Genomic DNA, 23,151 nt, shown 5'->3' on the forward strand with positions numbered 1-23,151 from the left:
CTCTGCATCCGTCTGTAGCTCGTGGTCTAGTGGCTAGTGTTACTGATCCTGGATCACAAGGTCCCAGGTTCGAATATCGACAAGTTTGAAGTTTGGGGATTTTCTCTGCCCAGGGACTGGCTGTTTGTGTTGTCCTCATCATTTCATCATCATCATCATCATCATTCGTGACAGTGTATAGAATGGATTGTGTAGAAATTGGACTTGTAAAAATTCGGACATTGTGTGGGCACTGATGACCGTGCAGTTGAGTGCCCCACAAACCAAACATCATCATCAGCCTCTGCATCCACAGCTGCATTTTATAACCTGTTCACCAATTTTAAATCAAATCACTTGACGACTTCCTCTGTTTTCGTTTGTTGCATATCAATCCAACCACTCTGAGAAACTGCGACCCTGTGCAACATTGCTGTTTATAATACTGCCGTATGCTTTTATAGTTTATGGCAAGTCAATACAGCTAATATGTTCCCTGAACGCATTATTATTGCTACCCCCTTCATCTAACAACTCCTCTTGAAAACCTTTCAAAGCCAAATCCATTTCCTCCTCCAAAAATTCATCTCTCAGGCTGCTACTATTATCGACGATGTAAGCCTTTATGTCATCATCTTCTTCATCTGATATAAACCACTTAATTTGTTCCTGCTTATTATCAGTAGCGTTTTCTTTCTCCTTCTTCTGCCATTTGTTAACGTGTCCAGAATGCTGCCACCTAGATAATCAGTGTGGTTTGGCTCATTACTCTTACTGTCTGTTCATACTTTTTCATCCCTGTTATCGGTTTGTGTGTGTTCGCTATCTACGGTCTGTGTTTTTATTATTGGCTGTGTTACTATTTCCACTTGGTGAGCGCCAGTTACATCATGGGACTTTTTCCACGCACGGCCTATTTTATTCATTCGATTCGGAATGAGATTGGGTAGCATATGGCTCTCTGTCTCTTCATTATTCATATTTCTGGCTGCGTCATAGTAATTATTGAGTAACTGCTATAGCTGTGTTCCTCCTCCTCCTCTACAACTACCGTGACCATGATAATTATGTCGTACTTTCCGTCAGATATGACAGCCGTGAAACCCACTTTCTAGAAAGCTGTTTAACTGATTCACGACCTCGAGTAAACTTTTTACCACTCCAAAATTCTCTCAAAAGATCGTTTCGTGTGTTGTGTGAACAATACTCATTAAGAAATGCAGTTTTAAATTCAGAAAGAGTTTTCCATCTAGTCATTATGTGAGCTACTAACACTCCACTCCTTTTCACGTTGTCAGACATCAGCAAAAATACCCTGTGAGTGCGTTAGCGTCACTGGAATAAAGGACTGGGGTTAGGAGTGGCCCTTATTCTATGGCGGAGCACATTGGTGTTTGGCTGTGCACAGTTTGTTTGATTTCAGAATTATTGTCAAAGAAGTACTCGAATTTACGTATATTGTGACAAGACAATGTCAGGACAGTTGTAAAGATACATTCTGTTTAACAGAAATAACACTAAACACAACAGTATCAAATTTAAGTAGAAGGTTCTCTACAAGATTTTTCTTACTTATACACCGTGAAGTTGGTCAACATTACGACAAATCAACCAATTACAATTCTATGTTGGTACTATTTAGGATGACAACCAAGTCTACAGAGGATGGTTTGTTTTTGTGACAAAATGAGCAAAAGATTACTCAAGGTTGCTCGAGTTCACAGTGGATGCAAATTGGTGAACTAACAAGTTTACGCCTCTACCAGAAGCATTTACCTTTTAGCTGTGATGTCCTGTCGGCTGCATGGCTGCTCTCGCCATCTGAAAATCCTACAAAAAGCTAATCAAAATCCTTACTGATTTTATTCGCTGAAACGGTCCTATGTTTCTCGTTAGGCGATAAAACATCCACACATCCCTTGTCTGGAAAACAGAGCGATATACACGTGCATAGATGGTGCAGCATATATACTTCAATGTCCTCTCAGTTCTCGCAAGATGTTTCGTTTCTCCGCTATTGGAGCTCAACAACTCTTCAGCTATTTTCTACCTGAACGTCGGCCAAAGTGAACGCAGTGTTCACACAAAATTCGTCTTTTGGAGTCGTACAGAGTGTGATGCGCTCTGTTCTACACCTGACACTGGTTCAGAAGAGAGTCAACGAAGTTTTCGGCATTGTGTCTTTCGTTGCAAACGGTACCCCACCTGTGCTTCACGTCACACCTTTTTCAGAGCAATGGTAGCATTCCTTTCATCTTGTGGAAACTACCCCTGCCAATCACAAAGGGCATACCTTTAAATTGCTTCGCAACATCGCCCCTTTTTCTCCTTCCAAGTTTATTTCAGCCAATCGGACATTTTGTGCCAGCTCCTGACGCCTAAAAGTTACATGCATACATCCATACATCACGAGCGTACCATGGGAATTTCATGTGATCAACTGAGTTGTTTGTCTGTTTGAATCAATCTGGAAATTCCCAAACACAGTTTTCTAAAGAATTTCTCCATCACAAGCAGTGCTGCGCTGCTACCTGCATACCTCAATGTATCACTCGGTGCATTCATTGACCCTCTCGCCAGGTGTCACCAACCTCTTTTAGAAGCCTTCCATTGCACTCTGGCTGTGATGACGCAACTCATGTCTGCCCCCAAACTAAAACATTTCTTCCAGCAGCGTTTTTCACCTTGTGTTCATCACGTTAAATGATGACAGCCAAAACAGTAGCAGGATAAAGATTTATTAAAATTCTTGACCACGGTTTTGGTACATATAAATATACCTTCATCGAAAGTAAAATATCTAAAATTACATCCTGCAATGGAGATTAATAAAACAATTGTGCTAAAGGCGTCGTCAGTAGTTTAAACATCATCTCTATTTATACAACGTGATTATGGACAGGAGGTCGAGGCGAACACAGCTTAGCATCAGTACTTCGCCTGTGTTTTGGCTGGCATCATTTACTATGAAGAATTTCAAGAGTTGCTGTTTCAGCCATGTTTAAAATCTTGACCTTTTGTTCATTCACATGCAGGATTTGGATACTGTCGAATACTGTCGAATCGAGTGTCATCCCTTTGCATGGCATACTGTACATTTTGATAGGCAAATCTGCTCATTATCGCCGAAGTATGTTAGGTGACATTATGATCTGCTTGTTACGACATATAAATTCTCATGTAAGGAGCAAAATTGATATTCATGCTGCCACCTTACAAGTTAACCACCACAAAGCGTCTCCTGACTAATGACTTCTAATGAAAGAAATTTTCTTATGTTGTGACCATCCATTTCGAAACAAAATCCTCAAAATCATTCCAGCACACTAGTGGGTGCATTCATTTGTCTGGATCAAAATGTAAAAATTGAAGACATTCGATTAAAGTGGAAACATCTGAAGCGAGATGCTGTACAGTAGTATTACAAGAGTTACCACTGGTTACTCTATTTTTTATGTTGGTAATATCAGTATTTAGCCCTTCTAGTTGCAGTTATACTGCCGCCAATGTGTCGGAAAATCTTTTATCAACTTTCTCACATAAATTCACACAGTCAGAATTTACTTTAGTAATTTCCTTCCGACAAGCATTTGCTTTAGTAGTTACCTCCTGAGACCAATTAGAGCAAAGTTTGGATGCAATGGCTATTCATTCAGACAACCTCCCCTTCAGAACATCACCTACATCTGTGAAATCTTCATGAACTTTACCAATTTCAGTTTTGAAAATATTATACAATTGTTGTCCCACTACAACTTGTGGATCCTGCTTGTTAGAATCAATTTTACAGTTTCAGCTATTTAGTTTTGAGGTAATTTCATCCTTTACTTCTTTACTGCTAGATTCAATCTTCCATAAGATTTCCTATTAGATTCCATCACATCGTTCACTTTTTATGGTGCCATCTAAGTTTAGGAAACAGTAACTGTATCCATTTTGGAGCCTCTTCCTTGCCACTAATAATTTCAACCACTTTCAAAGTGTTTCTAGCTTTCCCTGACTTGTTTGAGACCTTATAGTTATTTTAATTTTTAATTTAACTCCTCGATTATGGTACAATCTTTTGTATATTAAACACAGGTGCATTACGATGACGTGGCGCTTGTACTAGTGAACTGGGGTAAGCCCTGGCACACGTCCTCCCCTCTGTACCTCTCACAATGATGTAGCACATGCATCACCTCAGACTCTCTGGTCTTCAATAATCAGGGCATCCATCTCTTGGAAAATGGTATCGGTAGTGCAGTGTGGCGTTCCTTGTCGAGTCTTCCCCAACGAGATCCGTCCTTCCTCAAAATGCTTGTGCCACGCCTTGAACATTGCAACGGACGTGCACTGCTCTTCACATTCTTGTGCCGTTCTTTGACGAATTTTCGTTCCTCACACTCTTTTGTTTGTCTGGAAATGCAGAATGCCATTCTCCTCCTCTCTTGCATCTTCCTTTTCTATGCTATTAGCATGACGATAGACACATGCACGTGCTCTCACTGTTATCATGTGGCTGTGCGCCCATGTCTTTCTAGCGGCGAGTTGGGGACCTCAGCGCTCTTATGGGAACCATACATTCTACCATGGGCAACGGCATTGCCCTTCACCGGCTGGGATAGTTCCTTTGAAAGGACACGGCCGATTGCCTTCCCTAATACGAGCTTGCACTCCATCTCTAATGACCTCGTTGTTGACGGGACATTAAACACTACACTTCTCCTCTCCTTCACCGGTTTTCATCTTACAGCTTCCGGGTCATTTCTTTTGGAATGGCCCTAATACGACTAAATCTAGTCGCCGACTAAAAGTTACACCACAGCCCTCCTTCTGGAATCTGTGTGCCATTTCAAATTGTGTGCTGGATTAAGGTATTTGTGTCATATACAAAATTTCTCGATTACAGCTGAGTTTGTAATTGACACCCCTGAGCAGATAATCGATAATTTTTGTGTGTTTATCTTCTAGGTAGTAGTAATCCATATACTGAAACATTTCTCGAGAGAGGCTCATGTAACAATACGTTTATAATGATGTGGAATTTTTTGGTATTTTTTTTATTTTTTTCAATTTATTTATTAGCTTTTTCTGCAGGAGAGCAGAGCTTGAGTGTGTCTTTCTCTGATCAAACTCGTCACCACTAGCGCATCTTTTCTTTGAAACGACTTTTGAACTGTCATTCAAACATATCTGCTCTTACTATTTTATTTCCAGTCTCTGCTCTTTGGTGATGTCTCGCCGTTACCTTCTCAGAGTGAAGTCAATGGTGGGGAGGGGGGGAGGGGAAGGTAAAGTTTCTTCCTCACATTGTCTTTCTCACCTTTTCGCATGATGGTACATTCTAAGTACAGGATTCCACCGAAGATTAAAAGTCTTTGCTACTAAATTAAGAAAACGTAAGTAAAATCTTTCTATTCGTTAAGCGAACAGAAGTACCCTTGCGTATTTGTACTGTGAGATGCATTTAAACAAATGATGATGCACACGAGGGACTGACCAGTGATTATTTTAAAGATCTCTTGCAGTTTTACTTACGTATACTACGATAGTATTTACTGTCCTCCATGGGAACCAGTCATAGAACCACAGAATAGGCAGCCCACGCAACATTGTCATAAAATGAGGCGAGACGTCATGACAAGGATGATGCATCGTCTCAAACAAAAATTGCATCGAAAGTTTGGCAGAGAGAGACAGAGGGAGAGAGAGAGAGAGAGGAAAAGAGAGAAAGTAGGGGTGTCTGAAATAATGCGAAAGAAACACTAGCTTAAAAACATTGTTCTGTTCCTGCAGAACATTCCGAGTAATGTTTCTGTTGGACTCATTACTACATCTGTGTTTTCTTGTGTCCTACTGCAGCGTTACTACTCACTTATACATCTTTATCGCCATCTATGTCTACGAATTCATGTTAAGCTTCTAGCCAACACTGGCATCATCGACTCTCCCCCTACCCCCATATGTCTTCAAGGGCAGCTATTGAACAAGCTCCACATGCTGCGAGATGATTATCACCAGCAGATATCTTCACTGAATAACCGCCTAGCTGAAAAGTGAGACTGCAGCACTATAAGTCTGTTTACACATTTCATTCCTCGGCTTTTTTTGGATCTGATTATTTTGAGGAGTGGCATTATTAGACCCCTGCCTCTTCAGTCTGAGAATCTTCTTTTGGAGTTCTTAGGTTTGAGAGCTTTTAATTCCAACCATTTATGATTAGGAAGCCACAATTTGTCTTTCTTTGATTTTTGTTCTTTGAGAAGTTTTCTCCCCTGCGCTCTTCACAAAGATTTGACATTGCCCGAACTAACGTCTCAGCGACGATTTCCACAACTTGAACTGGTCCATCTCCCTGATCAGATGAGGAACCATCTTCTACATCTACAGCTACGTCATTACTATGCCATTCACAATTAAGGGCCTGGCAGAGGGTTTCATGAACCACCTTCATGCTGCCTCTCTACCGTTCCACTGTCGAATGGCACGCGGGAAAAACGAGCACTTAACTTTTTCTGTTTGTGCCCTGATTTCTCTTATTTATCGTGATGATCACTTCTCCCATGTAGATGGGTGCCAAAAGAATGTTATCGCAATCGGTGGAGAAAACTGGTGATTGAAATATCATAAGATCACGTCGCAACGAACTACGTTTTCGTTTTAGCGATTGTCACTCCAATTCACGTCTCATGTCTGTGGCACTATCTCCCCTATTTCGCGATAATACAAAACGAGAAGCCCTACTCTGCACTTTTTCGATGTCACCCGTCAGTCCCACCTGCTGCGGATCCCTCACCGCAAAGCAATACTCCAGAATAGGGCAGACACGTGTAGTGTAAGCAGTCTCTTTAGTAGATCTGTTGCACCTTCTAAGTGTTCTGCCTATGAATCGCAGTCTTTGATTTGCTCTACGCACGACATTATCTATGCGATCGTTCCAATTTAGGTCATTTGTATTTGTAAACCCTAAGTATTTAGCTGAATTTACTGTCTTCAGATTTGTGTGACGTACTGCGTAATCTAAATTTAGCAGATTTCTTTTAGAACTGTGGTGTGCGTACTGTAAGACCTTCAGTACACATACCATCGGATTATTTGACTTGTCGCTCTAATGAAGTAGGCGAGTGTCAGCAATATGTCTCGTGGTCTTATCATGGCGTGTTTATCTACTGCCATTAGGTCAGACGATAGAAATGCCACTTGCACGCTTAGAGTAGCAGATTGACGGTGACCAACTTTAAACAGAACTTGATTAATTTTCACAAACATTTATTAAAATAATAACAAGCATAAAAATTACTTAACTTGGTTCTGGATGCTATTTACAATTGACAATCCGAAATTCCTTTGGTATTGGTACGTTAATCTTATTCTCACATATATTTCTGATACTTGACAAAAGTGTCTATATATTTATCTTCATGGCCTTGTACAGGAATAGGTTAATCTTATTAGTCGCAGACTGAAACATGACTATAGACTGGTACCGACTGGTGCAGACAACTGCAGACTGGTACAGACTGGTGCAGACAAATGCAGACTGACTAATTGGAGGTCTGTACACTCGTTATAATACCTCGCACGTTCATGTATCACTGCGCGAGTGTGATCCACGAGGAGAAAAGTTCTACGTTAGCAGCAATCTCATTGGCTGCGTTACATATTAATACGCGAATCGGCGGAAGCAGAATTTGGTCCGTCTCTATGGCACCACCATCTCGTAGTGCGGAGACAGACGAGCGCTGCGCCTGCGCTGTTGCGCTGTTGCGCTTAGCGGGGCGCGCTCTAGTGGGAAAGTTGTGTACGCGCTGACTACGTGGAACTATGTACACAACAAGTACTCATGTGAATAACTTCACAGATTTCTTTATTCAGGGTCAACTGTCACTTTTCCCACCATACAGATATCGCATCTAAATCATTTTGCAATTCGTTTTGGTTATCTAATGAGTTTACACGACGTTGAATGACAGCATCATCTGCAAACAATTTAAAAGGGCTACTCAGACTGCCTCCTATGTCGTTAATACACTTCAGGAACAGTTGAGGGCCTATAATATTTCCTTGGGGAACGCCGAATATTACTTCTGTTTTACTCGAGGACTTCCCGTCTATTACGACAAACTGTGAACTCTCTGACAGGAAATCACGAATTCAGTCGCACAGCTGAGGCGATATTCCATAGGCACACAGTTTGGTTAGAAGACGCTTGTGAGGAACGGTGTCGAAAGCCTTTTGGAAATGTAAAAATATGGAGTCAAAATGGTTCAAATGGCTCTGAGCACTATGGGACATAACTTTGGGACATAACTTCTGAGGTCATCAGTCCCCTAGAACTTAGAACTACTTAAACCTAACTAACCTAAGGACATCATACACATCCATGCCCGACGCAGGATTCGAACTTGCGACCGTAGCGGTCGCGCGGTTCCAGACTGAAGCGCCTAGAACCGCTCGGCCACCTAGCCGGCAATGTGGAGTCAATTTGACACCCCCTGTTCATAGCACTAATTACTTTATGAGTATAAAGAGCTAGTTTTGTTCCGCAAGAACGATATTCTTTGAGTCCGTGCTGACTATGTGACAATTATTCGTTTTCTTCGAGGTACTTCATAATGTTCGAATTCAGTATATGCTTCAAAACCCTACTGTAAATCGACGTTAGTGACATGGGCCTGTAATTCAGTGGATTACTCCTATTTCGCTCTTTGGGTATTGGTGTCACTTGAGCAATTTTCCAGTTTTTAGGTACAGAACTTTCTGTGAGAGAGCGGTTGTAAATTATTGCTATATTTGAAGCTATTGCATCAACATACTCTGAAAGGAAGCTGACTGGTATGGAATCTGCACCGGAGGCCTTGCCTTTATTCAGAGATTTAAGCTGCTTTGCTACACCCAGGATATCTACTTCTCTGTTTCTCATCTACGTAGTTGTTCTTGATTGGAATTCGTGGAATTCTGGGATATTGGAATATTTACTTCTTCTTCATTTGGTGAAGGAATTTCGGAAAACCATGTTTAATAACTCTGCTTTAGTGCCACTGTCATCAGTGATTTCACCGTTGTTATCACGCAGAGGAGGTACTGATTGCCTCTTCCACTGATGAGCTTTATATATGACCAGAATCTCTTTGGGTTTTCTGCCAGATTCCGAGACAGAGTTTCGTTGTGGAAATTATTGAAAGCCTCTCGCACTGAAGCACTGGCTATATTTCGAACTTTTGCAAACTCTGCCAATATTAGTGATTTTGCGTTCTTTGAAATTTGGCATAATTTTTTTGTTGCTTCTGCAACAGCGACATCACCCGTTTTGTGTGCAATGGGGGATCAGTACCATCACTTATTAATGTATGTGGTATAAATCTCTCAATTGCCATCGATACTAACTCTTTAAAGTCATTCCACATGTTTTCTACGCTTACGTGATCAGATCATAAGGAGTGGAATCTGACTCTAAAAAGGCGTCAAGAGCATTTTTATCAGATTTTTTAAACAGATGTATTTTGCCTTTTCTTTTTGATGGTTGTGAGTGTTACGGTATTCAACCTAGCAGCTACTGCCTTGTGGTCGCTAATCTATGTATTCCTCAAGATACTCACTATTTGTCCAGGATTATTTGTTGCTAACCACTTACGCTTCGAGTGGGCTCACAAACTAAGTGTTCACAATACTTTTACGAGAAAGCATCCAGTACAATATTTGATGACGTTTTATGCCAGCATATCGAGGGTAGATTGAAGTCCCAACCGACTATAATTGTATGAGTGGGGTACCTTTCTCAAATGAGACTCAAGTTTTCTTTGAACTGTGCAGCAACAATATCTTCTAAGTTGGGGGATAGGTAAAACGAACCAATTAATAGTTAATCCGATGGTCAAGTATAACCTCTACCCATTCTATTTCGCAGTAACTATCTACTTCAATTTCACTACAAGGCAAACTACTTCCGACGGCAATAAATACTCCACCAACAACTGTATTTAAACTATCCTTTCTGAACACTGTTAGATCGTTTGAAAAAATTTCGTCTGAACTTATTTCCGGCTTTAGCCAGCTTTCTATACCTATAACTACTTGAGCTACAGTGACTTCTATTTGGGCTTGGAGCTATGGTTCTTTCCCAACACAGCTACGACAATTCACAACTACAATACCGATCGTTTCTACAACTATCTTACTGTGTTTTACCGCCTACTTTTAGACGGACGCCCTTTCTGTGGTTCCCTGAGACCCTCTAACCTAAAAAACTACACAGTCCCTTCAACACAGCTCCCGCTACCCGTGTAGCCGCTTCCTGTGTATAGTGACTTCCTGACCTATTAAGCGGAACGCTGAAACCCACCGCCCGATGGCGCAAGTGAAGGAATCTGCAGCCTACACGGTGAGCCACTGTTTCAGACCCTCCACTCCGCTCTGCACCAAAGGACAATAGTCGGTTCTGTGAATGATGCTTCAGATGGTGAACTGGCAGTCTTTTCCATTTCCACTAGCCGCCCGAAACTAGAGAGAATCTCCTCCAATCCAAAGCGACACACGTCATTGGTACCGACATGAACAACCACCTGCATCCTGTACCCTTCTTGGCATTCGGAAGCATCCTTTTCACATCTGGAATGACTCTCCTCGGTATTCACACAGAGTGCACACTGGCTTCCATCCCCTCCTTGGCTGCCATGTTCCTAAGGGGCTCCATTACTCGCCTAACGTTGGAGGTCCCATCTACCAGCAAACCCACCCTCTGCGAATGCCCAGACCTTGGGGGTCAAGAAGCTTCCACTGGAACAGGGTGGACGACTGCATCCGGCTCAGAGACTTCGTTAGCCACAGATATCGCCCGAAACCTGTTTGTCAAACGAACTAGGGAGGACCGATCGGAAAGTCTGTCGCTGCCTGCCAGACTTCGGACTGATATCCCACTCGACCACGCGTGAGGGGTCAACCTCAGCAGTGTAGGCAGTACCCGAGGTGGCCACAGCAGTGGACTTATCAGGGGACACGTGGGTCGTGCTCGTCGTCCCTCGCATCCCAGCGTCAGACCCCCCTCGGTGAAGCCAACACTTCCTGGAGCTGTGAGCGAAAGGTCACCAACTCAGCTCGCATCTGTACAACGCAATCACAGTGCCTATCCATATCTGAAGTCTCTCCTGTTTGAAACTCGTAAAAATGTGTGATAAACAAACGGTGTACTCACATTATTATCAGCAGGAACTCGCGGTGCTCACTCACTGACCGTCTAATCGACACGGTCTTCCATCGGCTCCAATCCTGGTGCTTGGTTGTTTGTGGAACCACGTCCCTCAGTTTGAGATATGTTCTCCATTTTGGTCCTACGAGAACCGGAGACTCGGTGACTTATTAGATCGACACTATGGAGCCCCAAGTCAGTGTACAACTAATTAAGCAGGGAGGTCGCCCAGTATCCCCGATGCTCCGTTCATGACACGTCATTCCATGTGCCACACATCCCTCGGCATGGGTTCCATTCCCTCAGCTTCAAGCGATCAAGCATACCTCTCCGTTCACACGGTCAGTACTTCGACAACGCGCTGTCCACAGGAGAGAAAATGACAATTACTTTTTTATTTAAGTTCAGTGAAATTCCCTCCCTCTCGCTTATTTTCACCCAATAAGTCGTTTTCCGTAAATGCATGTAAGACAATATTTTTATTATTTAATGCTTTTTCAACATGTACTATCACTTATCGTAAGTAATTCTTCGCGAGAAACATTTGTCGTAATTCGTTGATTTTCTCTGATTCCCTTTAACTAAAGAAGTTCAAATAAAGAAAGCTTCCTTGCTGATTTTGTTTATCGCATTAAATTTATTTTGAGAACCAGTTTTTATCCTGTCATATTATTTCCTGCATTCGTCCATCGTTGAAAGTTTCGACAATTTGATGCAGAAACGAAGTTCACTATCAAGTAAACTCTATTGATAAACATGGGCGACAAACTGTATAAAAAGCTATTCATTGCCACTCAGTAATAAACAGATATCTGAACGAAAATAACAGTGACGACAGGCGGTGACAGAGTGCACTCAAAAATAATTATTCAGCAGTGCCAACACGATCGAACGTTTCCTCTCAGAATTCAATGCCGTGGGAATCAGGCGACGTCTGTTGTCATTACCAGCGGTTGCGAATGTGGTTGCAAGCGGTTTACACTGACGGCTAGAGTCAGACTTAACTGTGGAACTGATTTACCAATGTGTGAAGATGAATAGTTCTTCTTCATGCTAGTGGAATGCTAGACCCGCTACTCTTCGAACGCTGTAAAATGGAAACAGTTATGCGTGCGCGGGTATGATCTGTATGTACTTATCTGGTAACGTAATTTTCTGCACAATATATTCACCTTAGACACAAATAAATGAGCGAATAAATGTTTAAGTGCTAGATTCAAACGAATGTTTAAATGTTAGACATCATCACTTGTTTTCAGTAAAACGTTAATATTTGGCAATATTCTTTTCTTCTTCACGTACCCTGAAGGGAACTTATGTGTTGAACTTTATGCCCGATCGTAGATCAGCTTCATTAGTTAAGTGTTGATAACGTTAATCAACAGCAGCGTATTAATCAGTCCTAAATGATGAAAAGAAAAATTAGTCTGAATGGTCTATAAATAAGTATTTATAATGATTGTTTTAAGTTAGCATGCAGCTTGAGAAACCTTTACAAGCCCCAGGGACAGGGCCACCGTCCGGGTTATGTGTTTTCCGGTTGTACATAAATGCTTTAGCACTAATGAAACTACTACAGAATGGTTGTACTCAGAATGAACGGATAACTCAATCAGCTAATGCACTAGGGAGTGGTTTCAGTTGAAAGAATGAATGCGCCGTTCAGCTGACAAAATCACTTGAAAACGACGAATGAATAGTCCAACGGATCTATAGAACTGCATGGACTGAATGGACTGTTTTTATTCAGTTGCTCCCATAGACAGTTTTCACTCACAGGAATGAATGAATAATTTAGCTGATACGTAAAAATGTAACCAAATGAGCCGATTTTTTTTTTTCAACAACCGAATGAATCAGTTGTTTCGATTTGGCTATTCCTATTGCTACGATTCTACGTTCCAGTCTTCGCACGAATACTAAAATCAGTACTGAGATAAGCGATGTGAGCGTAGATAATTATCTAAAATAGCACAAGACAGGAAAGGCAAGTGAACCAATAAGATTACTGTAGGGTTCTGCATAGATAATGCTAAAGGATATGCTCCCCTTATAACATAATTTTATTGTAGGTCGCTGGAACGACGAAGGATGTTCAAAGATCAAATATCGTGTAGTGCACTGATGTTTTTCAATATGACTACTTTGCTTTGATGCGCATATTTACGGGCCTACAACGTCGATTTCAATCTATCACAGAAAGAAGGAACAGGTTTTATACACGAGTGTGGAACCCGCTCCATGGGAATGAGCATGCATCTCGCGAACAGCGGTTTTATTAAACTGCGCTTGCTATGACCATCCAAGAAATTCAGAAGACCGCAGATTGCGTTACAACATTGTTTCCTTATGCCTCGACTTGAATGCATTTGATATATTTCTGCACTGTTATCCAGTGAACAACACACGAGATTACAGAATATCGTATCATTCAGGACTATCCAGCAGACAGAATTTGTGGTTAAAAAAAAATGGTTCAAATGGCTCTGAGCACTATGGGACTCAACGGCTGAGGTCATTAGTCCCCTAAAACTTAGAAGTAGTTAAACCTAACTAACCTAAGGACATCACAAACATCCATGCCCGAGGCAGGATTCGAACCTGCGACCGTAGCGGTCTTGCGGTTCCAGGCTGCAGCGCCTTTAACCGCACGGCCACAGAATTTATCAGGTCGTTTTTAACAGATAGTAACTTAGAGAATTCCTCGAGAGGGTGGTACAGGCCGTTTTGTTCATGATACATATAAATGTTCTAGTGGGTAGTTTCATAAATTCTCAGAAACTTTTCACGGTTTATGCTTATATATAATAGTGGAGGACTAAAAACCAAGTTCTCGAATTGAAAAGGGTATGCGACAGGGTGCTGTCTGCCGCCCCTGCTGATCAATCTACGTATCGAAGAAGCAATGACGGAAGTAAAAGAGTGAAATTAAAATTCAGATTGAAGGGATAACAATGATAAAATAGCAGATGACGTTGCCATCCTCTGTGAGAATGAAGAAGAATTACATGATCTGCTGATTGGTATGAACAGTCTGAGTAAAGAATGTGGATTGAGAGTAAATCTAAGAAAGAAGAAAATTATGAGAAGTAACAGAAATGAGAACAGCGAGAAACTTAACATCAGGATTGGTGATCACGAAGTAGATGAAGTTGAGAAATTCTGCTTCCTAGGTAGAAAAATAACCAATGATGGACGAGCAAGGACGACGCTAAAAGCAGACTAGCACTGGCAGAAAGGGCATTCCAGGCCAAGACAAGTCCGGTAATGTCAAGTATAGGACTTAACTTGAGGAAGAAGTATCTGAGAATGTGCGTTTGGAGCACAGCATTCTATGGTAATGAAACGTGGACTGTGGGGAAACCGGAAAGGAAGAGACTCGAAGTCTTTGAGATGTTGTGTTACAGAAGAATATTGATAAGTAGGTAGACTGACAAGATAAGGAATGAGGAGGTTCCCCAGAGATTCGACGAGGAAGGGGACGTATCGAAACCACTGACAAGAAGAAGGCACAGGGTGGTAGGACATCTGTTAAGGTATCACGGAATAACTTGCATGACACTAGAGGGATGCTAAAAACTGTAGACGGAAACAGAAATTGGAGTACATCCAGCAAACAACTGAGGACGTAGATGCTATTGTGACATGAAGAGGTTGGCACTGGAGAGGTATTTTTGGCGTGCCCGGGGCGTTTCGAAGCAGTCAGAAGACTGATGAAAAAAGTGTCCCAAATTACGTTTCCGGTTATGAGTCCATATCGATTTGTTCCTCAAGACACCATCTACAGCCGCTAGAAGCTTGTCACAACGTTTTTGGACATCTTGCGGATATCGAATAGCTGCAACAGCAGAAAATCGTAGACAGAGGATCGACAGTTGCTGATGAAGACACTAGCAGCTGACAATTGACATAAAATAAATATAACTACAGTGTTTCACATAAATAGGTTGTGAGAGATATTAGCATACACTCTTGGGGGTTAATCACTGGTGTCACAGTATCAACCGCAGACCAGAATTCGCAACCAGTTCAGGGGCGTTCAGGCGAACCGCATGTGAAATATTGTGGAAGACTGGCGAAATGCAGCTGAAGCAGCTTTCGAGGCCGGCCGCTGAAGCGGAGCGGTTCTAGGCGCTTCAGTCCTGAACCGCTTTGTTGCAACCGTTGCAGGTTCGAATCCTGCCTTCGGCATGGATGTGTGTGATGTCCTTAGGTTAGTTAGGTTTAAGTAGTTCTAAGTCAAGGGGACTGATGACCTCATATGTTCTAGGGGACTGATGACCTCAGATGTTAAGTCCCATAGCACTCAGAGCCATTTGAACCATTTTTGAAGTAGCTTTCGACAATACAGTAACGTACGGTAGCCGTGGGATAGGTTTCCCCGTGCCGTGGCACAACGCTGCACTCCCCTAGTACTCTACGTGACTCTACATGATGTCACACAGCTGGCCAGAGCGATCCTAAATGCTCGCCGCTCTGCCGTTAGCAGAACTTGCCGCCGGATCGCCGACGTCGACGTCTTGCACGGACGTCATGCTGAATGAAGGACGTTCATGCTGAATGATTTCTACTGACTCAGCGCTCGCTGTGGAGCTAGTGGAACACAGCCCACAGTTCCCACACGCGCCATTCTTGACCAGAAGCGAGCGTTCTGGCCAATAATGGTGTCAGGATTGCTGTAACCATTACACTGGAAACAACGATAGCCGTAAATTATCAGGGAGTAAACCTGGAGTGACCTTAGCTCGAAGAACCACATAAAACCAGTGATAAGAAAGCCGTATATCAGGCTTTCACTGAAAAAATTGCAATAAAATGTAATTTCCTCACAAAAGGCGTAGTTCTCAGCAGTCCACCTCCTACTAGTTAGGATTAATAGAGGATGGTATGAGTATTCCAGAACAGCGGTGCAGATTCTTTAAGCGTCATAGCGTCACGGAGCTGCGCATCAACCATCATTTGCAGATGCTACTAGAGATACATTGTGCATGGCGATCAGGCTAAATTCGAAGAGCGTACCTTCCAAGAAATGTCAGGTAACATATTACTTCAGCGAAGTACATTCTACGAATTGATCATGAGTGTAAAATCAGAGAAACTCGAGCTCGGACTACGAAGATTCATTGTCTACACTTCACACATACTGCATTATAAATGATTCTTCTGTAACTCAGGAAGTAAAGCGTACGGAAATTATTCGCAAATAGTGCTTATTACAAATCTAGATTTCGGTGACTGTGTGGCCATCTTCACTGTAATATATGAATATTCCAGTTTGGACTACGAATATATATAAGTAGTTTTAATCTTTTAACCTACTGTTACTGCACTGAGGATGACCACACAGTGATCGAAACATGGATTATTGGCGACAGAATGCTGTACGCTTTGCTACTTGAAATAAATACAGTCGCTGGGCACATCTGATTCCACATGGAATCTTCTACACTTTCTCATTCACTACTTTTTTCAGCTTCACCCAAACCTGCTGCTTCATCTACATCTACACTGTACTCCGCAAGCCACCTAATGGTGGCCGTTGGAGGGTACTTTCGGTACCACTATCTGATCCCTCCAACCCCGTTCCACTCTCGAATGGTGCGTGGGAAGAATGATTGTCGGTAAGCCTCTGTATTGGCTCTAATTTCTGGAACTTTCCCCTTATGGTCAATACGCGAGACGAACGTAAAGGGAAGTAATATGTTGCCCGACTCCTTCTGAAAAGTGCTGTCTCGAAATTTCAGTAGTAAATCTCTCGGTGATCCACAACAACTCTCTTGTAACGTCTCCTAGTGGAGTTTGTTTAGCATCTCCGTAACGGTCTCTCGCCAGCTGCACGATCCCGTGACAAAAAGCGGCGCTCTTCGCTGGATCTTCCGTATCTCCTCTATCAGCCCTACCTGATAGGGATCCCAGATAGATGAACAATACTCAAGACTCGGGCGAATAAGCGCCTTATAAGACACTTCTTCAGTGGATGAGTTACATTTCTTTAAGATTCTTCCGATGAATCTGAGTCCGTGTTATATTGTCATTCTACGTAAGGTCGCCCTGGATAGTTAAGTCTAGATATTTTACGGCAGACGCTATCTCCAGCTGTTTGTTATCAACAGTGTATCTGTACAGTAGTGGATTTCTTTTACTATGTGTGCGGAATATGTTACACTTATTTAAGTTCAGGGTAGATTACCAGGGCCTGCTGCTTCTGTAGGTTTGCCAATCGTAGATAGTCGGCTTTAATATGAGGGGCTTTTCGGTCTTTTCATACATATATATTTATATAACACATAGTTCGCAAGTCATTATTCGGTACATTGGAAAGGTTATCATCGACTACTGCCGGACATTCCCTATCCTGTGTACAGCGTTATCCTTATCAATAATTAAAAAATTCCGAAGTGAGGTAGATGGCGCTGAGACAAGTCATTTAATAGCATACACATGGGACCGCGAATGCTGGGAAACATCCCAAAAGTGGATGACAAATGTTAACCATGCGACGTCATCAGATGACGTACCTCGCAGCACAGGAAGCGGTTGGCCCTGTCGATTCTACCACCGCCGGTAGGGGGGACTGCGACACATCGTTCCTCTAGGCTACCTGTTTTCGTTCTTGTATTATCTAGTGTGATACGGTAGCACTCGCGGTAGTAGTAATACAAAATTACAGTGAATCGGTTTACATTTAACAAGCTTGCAGACATGCATCTATTTTATTGTACTGTTAATTACAATCCGCCTGCGGCGAGCGGTATTTACGCAGAACGTTTCTCACAGCGTACTTTACCTTCTCATGTAGCGTTTGCTACTGTGGATTGTCAAATGCGGGAAACAGGGAATCAGCACGTAAATAAACGCTGAAGGCAAAACATGTATTGAGGGAAGGTTATGCAGTGGTCAGACATGATCTGAAATCAAGATTAATTATCAGACAACATCTAACGTATGAAACGTTTTTTGCTTTGTTGCTATTTGCGAGCACTACCATATGACGAAAGGTAATGCAAGAACGAAAACAGAATATGCTAGCAGAGCGATGTGTAGCACTGCCTCCTAGCTGGAGAGTAGCATTGACAAGCACAACCAGTTCTCGTGCGGCGAGATACGTCATCTGGTGATGTCATATGTTCAACATTTGTCATCCACCTCTGGGGTATTTCCTGACATTTGCAGTCCAATGTGTCTTATATTAAATTACTTGTCTTAGCGCCATCTACGTCGCTTCGGGAGTTTTTAAATGTTAATAAGATTCATCTTGTATACGCAGACTGAAGCGTCGAATGAGAATTTGTAACAAGGCACGGATACGGATCTGGGTATCCAGGTCACCGCCCTAACCGCTACGCCACCCTGGCTCAATGCCTTTGCACCACTGCACGGACAACCCTAGCACGCCTCCCTCCTCAATACAAATTCCCATTCATACCTCAGCCCGCTTGGGATTGCCCCTTAAACTTGAACAGCAGCAGACCCGGGTTCGAGTCCCAGCTATGTTAGAAAATTTTCATTCGTCGCTTCTGCTTGCTTATATACATCATAGAGTTGAAAAGGGTTCTACAACAATGTAGTTTCCTCCCTACTCTGTTCTCCCGCAACTGAAGCGAACGAAACTCAATTGCCTCTGTGCTTCCGTAGGAGACCTTCGCAGTCCTTAAGCCAGGTGTACGTTGGTGCAGTAGGATCGTTCTGCAGTCTGTAGCATATGCTGGTTCTCTAAAATTTCTCAATTATTCTTGGCAGAAAAAAACGACTTCATTACTCCAGGGATTCGCCGATGCATTTACGGAGCATTTCCGTAGCAGTGTCGTGTTCATCGAGTCTACTGGTAACAAATGTAACACTGCGCCTCCAAAGCGCTTCCTTGTCTTCTTTTACCCCGATCTGGAAGAGATGTCGAAACACTCCATCAGTGCTCAAGATTGGATTTCATTAGTGTTTTGTATGCGGTCTCATTTACAGGTAAGCTATCCTTCCGTGGAATCCTTCCAATGAGCCAAAGTCGACCATTCGACTTCCCTACAACCAACCTTGCGTGCTCTTCCCATTTCATGTCGCTTTCCAGCGTTAAGCCTAGATATGTTACGCCTCGATAATTAATCGTTGTGACTGTATCAATCAGCACTACACTGATGCTGTATTCGAACGTTATAGGACTGTTATTCCTACTCACTCGCATCGAATTACATTTCTCCATATTCAGAGCAATCTGTCATTCATCACGTCAAACAGAAATTCCATGTAGTCTGTAACCTTAAAGACAATACCGTCCTGCACAGTTTAGGAGGCCGAGCTTATAGATGGGAGTAGGAGCGAATGGCGGGAGGGAGCAGAAATTTACTGTTTGTTAATTGAAATGGGGAAAACGCCATGACTAGTTTATTCAAAAAGCTTTTGACTGGAATGATTCAGCAGGATAGAATGTATTTTGTACTCCGCGTAATGTTGATAATCATGCAATGTAGGAAAGTACAGAAAATCCAGTTGTAACATTTTGTTCATCGCTCTGAAGCAAATTCAGGCACTATCTAAGACAGTCTGCGTACACTGAAAATGAAGAATAACAATTCTTTGGACCCTACGAAAACAAATAAAAAAACCCAGACTGATACAGCAACAAACTATGTCTAAAATGTACACAACGTTTAGGACTACCACTGAATAATATTCCATTCCAATACATCTTGTAATTCCAACACTACATACAATAATTAAGAATGCCTGACATATATGAAAATGCTCAGAACTCTTATAAATGAATAGCCAGTAACAATCGGAATCAAATGGTTCAAATGGCTCTGAGCACTATGCGACTTAACTTCTGAGGTCATCAGTCGCCTAGAACCTAGAACTAACCGAGCGAGGTGACGCAGTGGTTAGACACTGGACTCGCATTCGGGAGGACGACGGTTCAATCCCACGTCCGGCCATCCTGATTTAGGTTTTACGTGATTTCCCTAAATCGCTCCAGGCAAATGCCGGGATGGTTCCTTTCAAAGGGCACGGCCGACTTCCTTCCCCGTCCTTCCCTAATCCGATGAGACCGATGACCTCGCTGTCTGGTCTCCTTCCCCAAAAACAACCAACCAACCAACCTAGAACTAATTAAACCTAACTAACCTAAGGACATCACACATATCCATGCCCGAGGCAGGATTCGAACCTGCGACCGTAGCGGTCACTCAGCTCCAGACTGTAGCGCCTAGAACCGTACGGCCACTCCGCCCGGCAATCGGAATCCACTGGATATAATATCAGTCTTTGGTTGATAAAGCGTACGCCGACATTTTACCTCTTTACTAGCTCTGTAGAGAGTAATGGCTTTCTGAAAGTCCGGCCTTCAAAGCGCCAGCTTTCTGGCTCACAGCAGCCAGTGCATCAACCCGCTTGACGTTACGGGACCACATCGTCTGTTTGTAGAAAACATGCGGCAACTGTGCGGAAACTTGTGCGAGTGGTAACTTGTTTTATTCTAATGCCTAGGACATTATTGAGTTCGCAGACCCAATTCCATAAATCTTCCATATTCTGTGGCCCAGGTCCTACGGACAACACCACTGTTGAGCTTCTGACATTATCCGCTACACCATTTGTAGTTACTGGAAACAATTGCAGCCCTACAACACTTCCATTTTGAAAGGGCACGCAACCTGGAATACCAAACGGCTTCATTGTTTTAAAGCAATTGGAGCTTGTGCAGCTCTTCTGTTTGGTGACACTTGTAATTGTTTCAAACAAGTGGTCGAGGAAATTGAATGACTTTAACTCTGCTACACCTCGTGAATTTTACCGTCAATGTTCCGCCCTCTATGTACTTCAATAAAGGTGCTACATTAATTTTCAAAAACTATTGTTTGTTCTTATTGAAATTCGTTGCGAGTGAAGTATGTATTGATTTATGTTTACTTTTATGTTTACTCTGTTTCCGTAACGTCTTCATAAAAATGCAACGAATAAAGAAATTCTAGCCTAAAATAAAATTCAGAGGGAATAAAAGCGTAAAGGTCAATTAAGTTGTTGGGTCAAAAGGAACCAAGAATTCATATGTAAGGAAAATCAGTACCTCAAGAAAGAAACTGCAGTGTCCTCAATCCGTTTCCTCGCAGACAGCTTCTGGGGATGAAATATTGTGGTGAACCTCAGCATACGCTGTGGTTTTATTTTCAAAAATACTGTGGGTATAATACGTGGTGTTGACATATATTTGGGAGAAATTCAGTGTCTTCACAAAGGGAGTGAGTCAAAACTGACATTGAAATGTGCAGAGTGTGAACCACTTGCTGCTAAAACAACGCCCCAAATGAAATATAATAATTTCTATGAGAATATCACAAGGCTACTTTATGCTCTCAGATCAAATGGTAAAGACATGGAGGCAACCAAAATGTTTTGTACGTGCTTGACACTCCAAATTCACCTGCAAATTTGTGACTTATAATGAAAATATTGGTACTGCTGTTGCTGAAGTCTGTAATCTCGCAATGAAAGAAGCAGTAGAATATATACTCAAGGAAAGTGATCCCATGTTTCGATGGCAGCTGGCAGCAACTTGGACACACTTCATTCAATGGTGTTGTTACGGCTACATCATTTGATGCTGGCAAGGTAATTGATGTAGAGATTCTAAGTAACTAAAATATAACTTGCGGCAGTGAAACTGAGAAAGAGGATGAACACAACTGTTAGAAGAATTATACTGGTCCAAGTGGTGGGACGGAAGTAGTAGGAGTTCTCATAATTTTTAGTCGTTCACTGGCAAATAGAGGTGTCAGATACACACTGTATTTAGGGGACAGTGACAGCAAACCTTACGCGTATGTGGAGAAAATCCTTTGGATCGAGTTTCACAATTTTGTATGTGCAGAATAAAATCGAATCCAAGTTTACAACATTATTAAAAGAAATATAAAAAGTAGTACTGGAAGATGGGAAGAAGATAATTGATAAAGGTCACCTGAATATTTGTTGAAATAGATTACTGAATGATTGTGGCTTGGCCATAAGCAGAAATGTTGGGAATTTAGAAAACATAAAGGAAGTTGAATGGGCTATTTTTTCCATAACATTTACACAAATAAAAATGATCAGCATTTTATTTGCCCAAATGATCCTGACGCTTGGTGCATGCGCAGGAGAAGTGCTACATATGAATGCATACATTCTTTGCCTGCCGCAATAGTGAATGAAATCTTTGTAAAGATACTTTGTTGAAGAAATGTCTTCATGGGAAGAAAATAAAATTTAAATAAACGTGGAAACTCTGTCTTTGGAAGGAAAGTGAATTTTTATTAGTGAAAGATTGAAAAAATCCTTTAAATCCATAACATATATTTTGAAACTTCCTGGCAGATTAAAACTGTGTGCCCGACCGAGACTCGAACTCGGGACCTTTGCCTTTCGCGGGGAAGTAGAGCACTTGCCCGCGAAAGGCAAAGGTCCCGAGTTCGAGTCTCGGTCGGGCACACAGTTTTAATCTGCCAGGAAGTTTCATATCAGCGCACACTCCGCTGCAGAGTGAAAATCTCATTCTGGAAACATCCCCCAGGCTGTGGCTAAGCCATGTCTCCGCAATATCCTTTCTTTCAGGAGTGGTAGTTCTGCAAGGTTCGCAGGAGAGCTTCTGTAAAGTTTGGAAGGTAGGAGACGAGGTACTGGGAGAAGTACAGCTGTGAGTACGAGGCGTGAGTCGTGCTTCGATAGCTCAGTTGGTAGAGCACTTGCCCGCGAAAGGCAAAGGTCCCGAGTTCGAGTCTCGGTCGGGCACATAGTTTTAATCTGCCAGGAAGTTTCATATCAGCGCACACTCCGCTGCAGAGTGAAAATCTCATTCTAGAAACATATATTTTGTTCATTTTTACTCACAGATGCTGGCATGTATGTTATATGTAGTCAATGAAAAATTCACTGTTCTAACACTAATAGTTCTTTCGAGAGGCGTACCTACTCAAAGAGTGAAACAACATTGGCAGAACATGTATAAAAATTACTTTCCGTCTCCCGTTACAGCG

The 23,151-nt window shown here is 42.2% G+C and overlaps 1 non-coding gene across 1 annotated transcript; it reads left to right on the forward strand.

The window, feature by feature from the left end:
* Nucleotides 1–22,832: 22,832 nt before the first annotated feature.
* On the forward strand, nucleotides 22,833–22,907 carry Trnas-cga. Its single transcript has one exon. It is a non-coding gene; the product is annotated as a tRNA-Ser (tRNA).
* The last annotated feature ends 244 nt before the right edge of the window (nucleotides 22,908–23,151 follow it).

This window comes from Schistocerca americana, chromosome 5 (genome assembly GCF_021461395.2).
Source record: "Schistocerca americana isolate TAMUIC-IGC-003095 chromosome 5, iqSchAmer2.1, whole genome shotgun sequence".
NCBI lineage: Eukaryota > Metazoa > Arthropoda > Insecta > Orthoptera > Acrididae > Schistocerca > Schistocerca americana.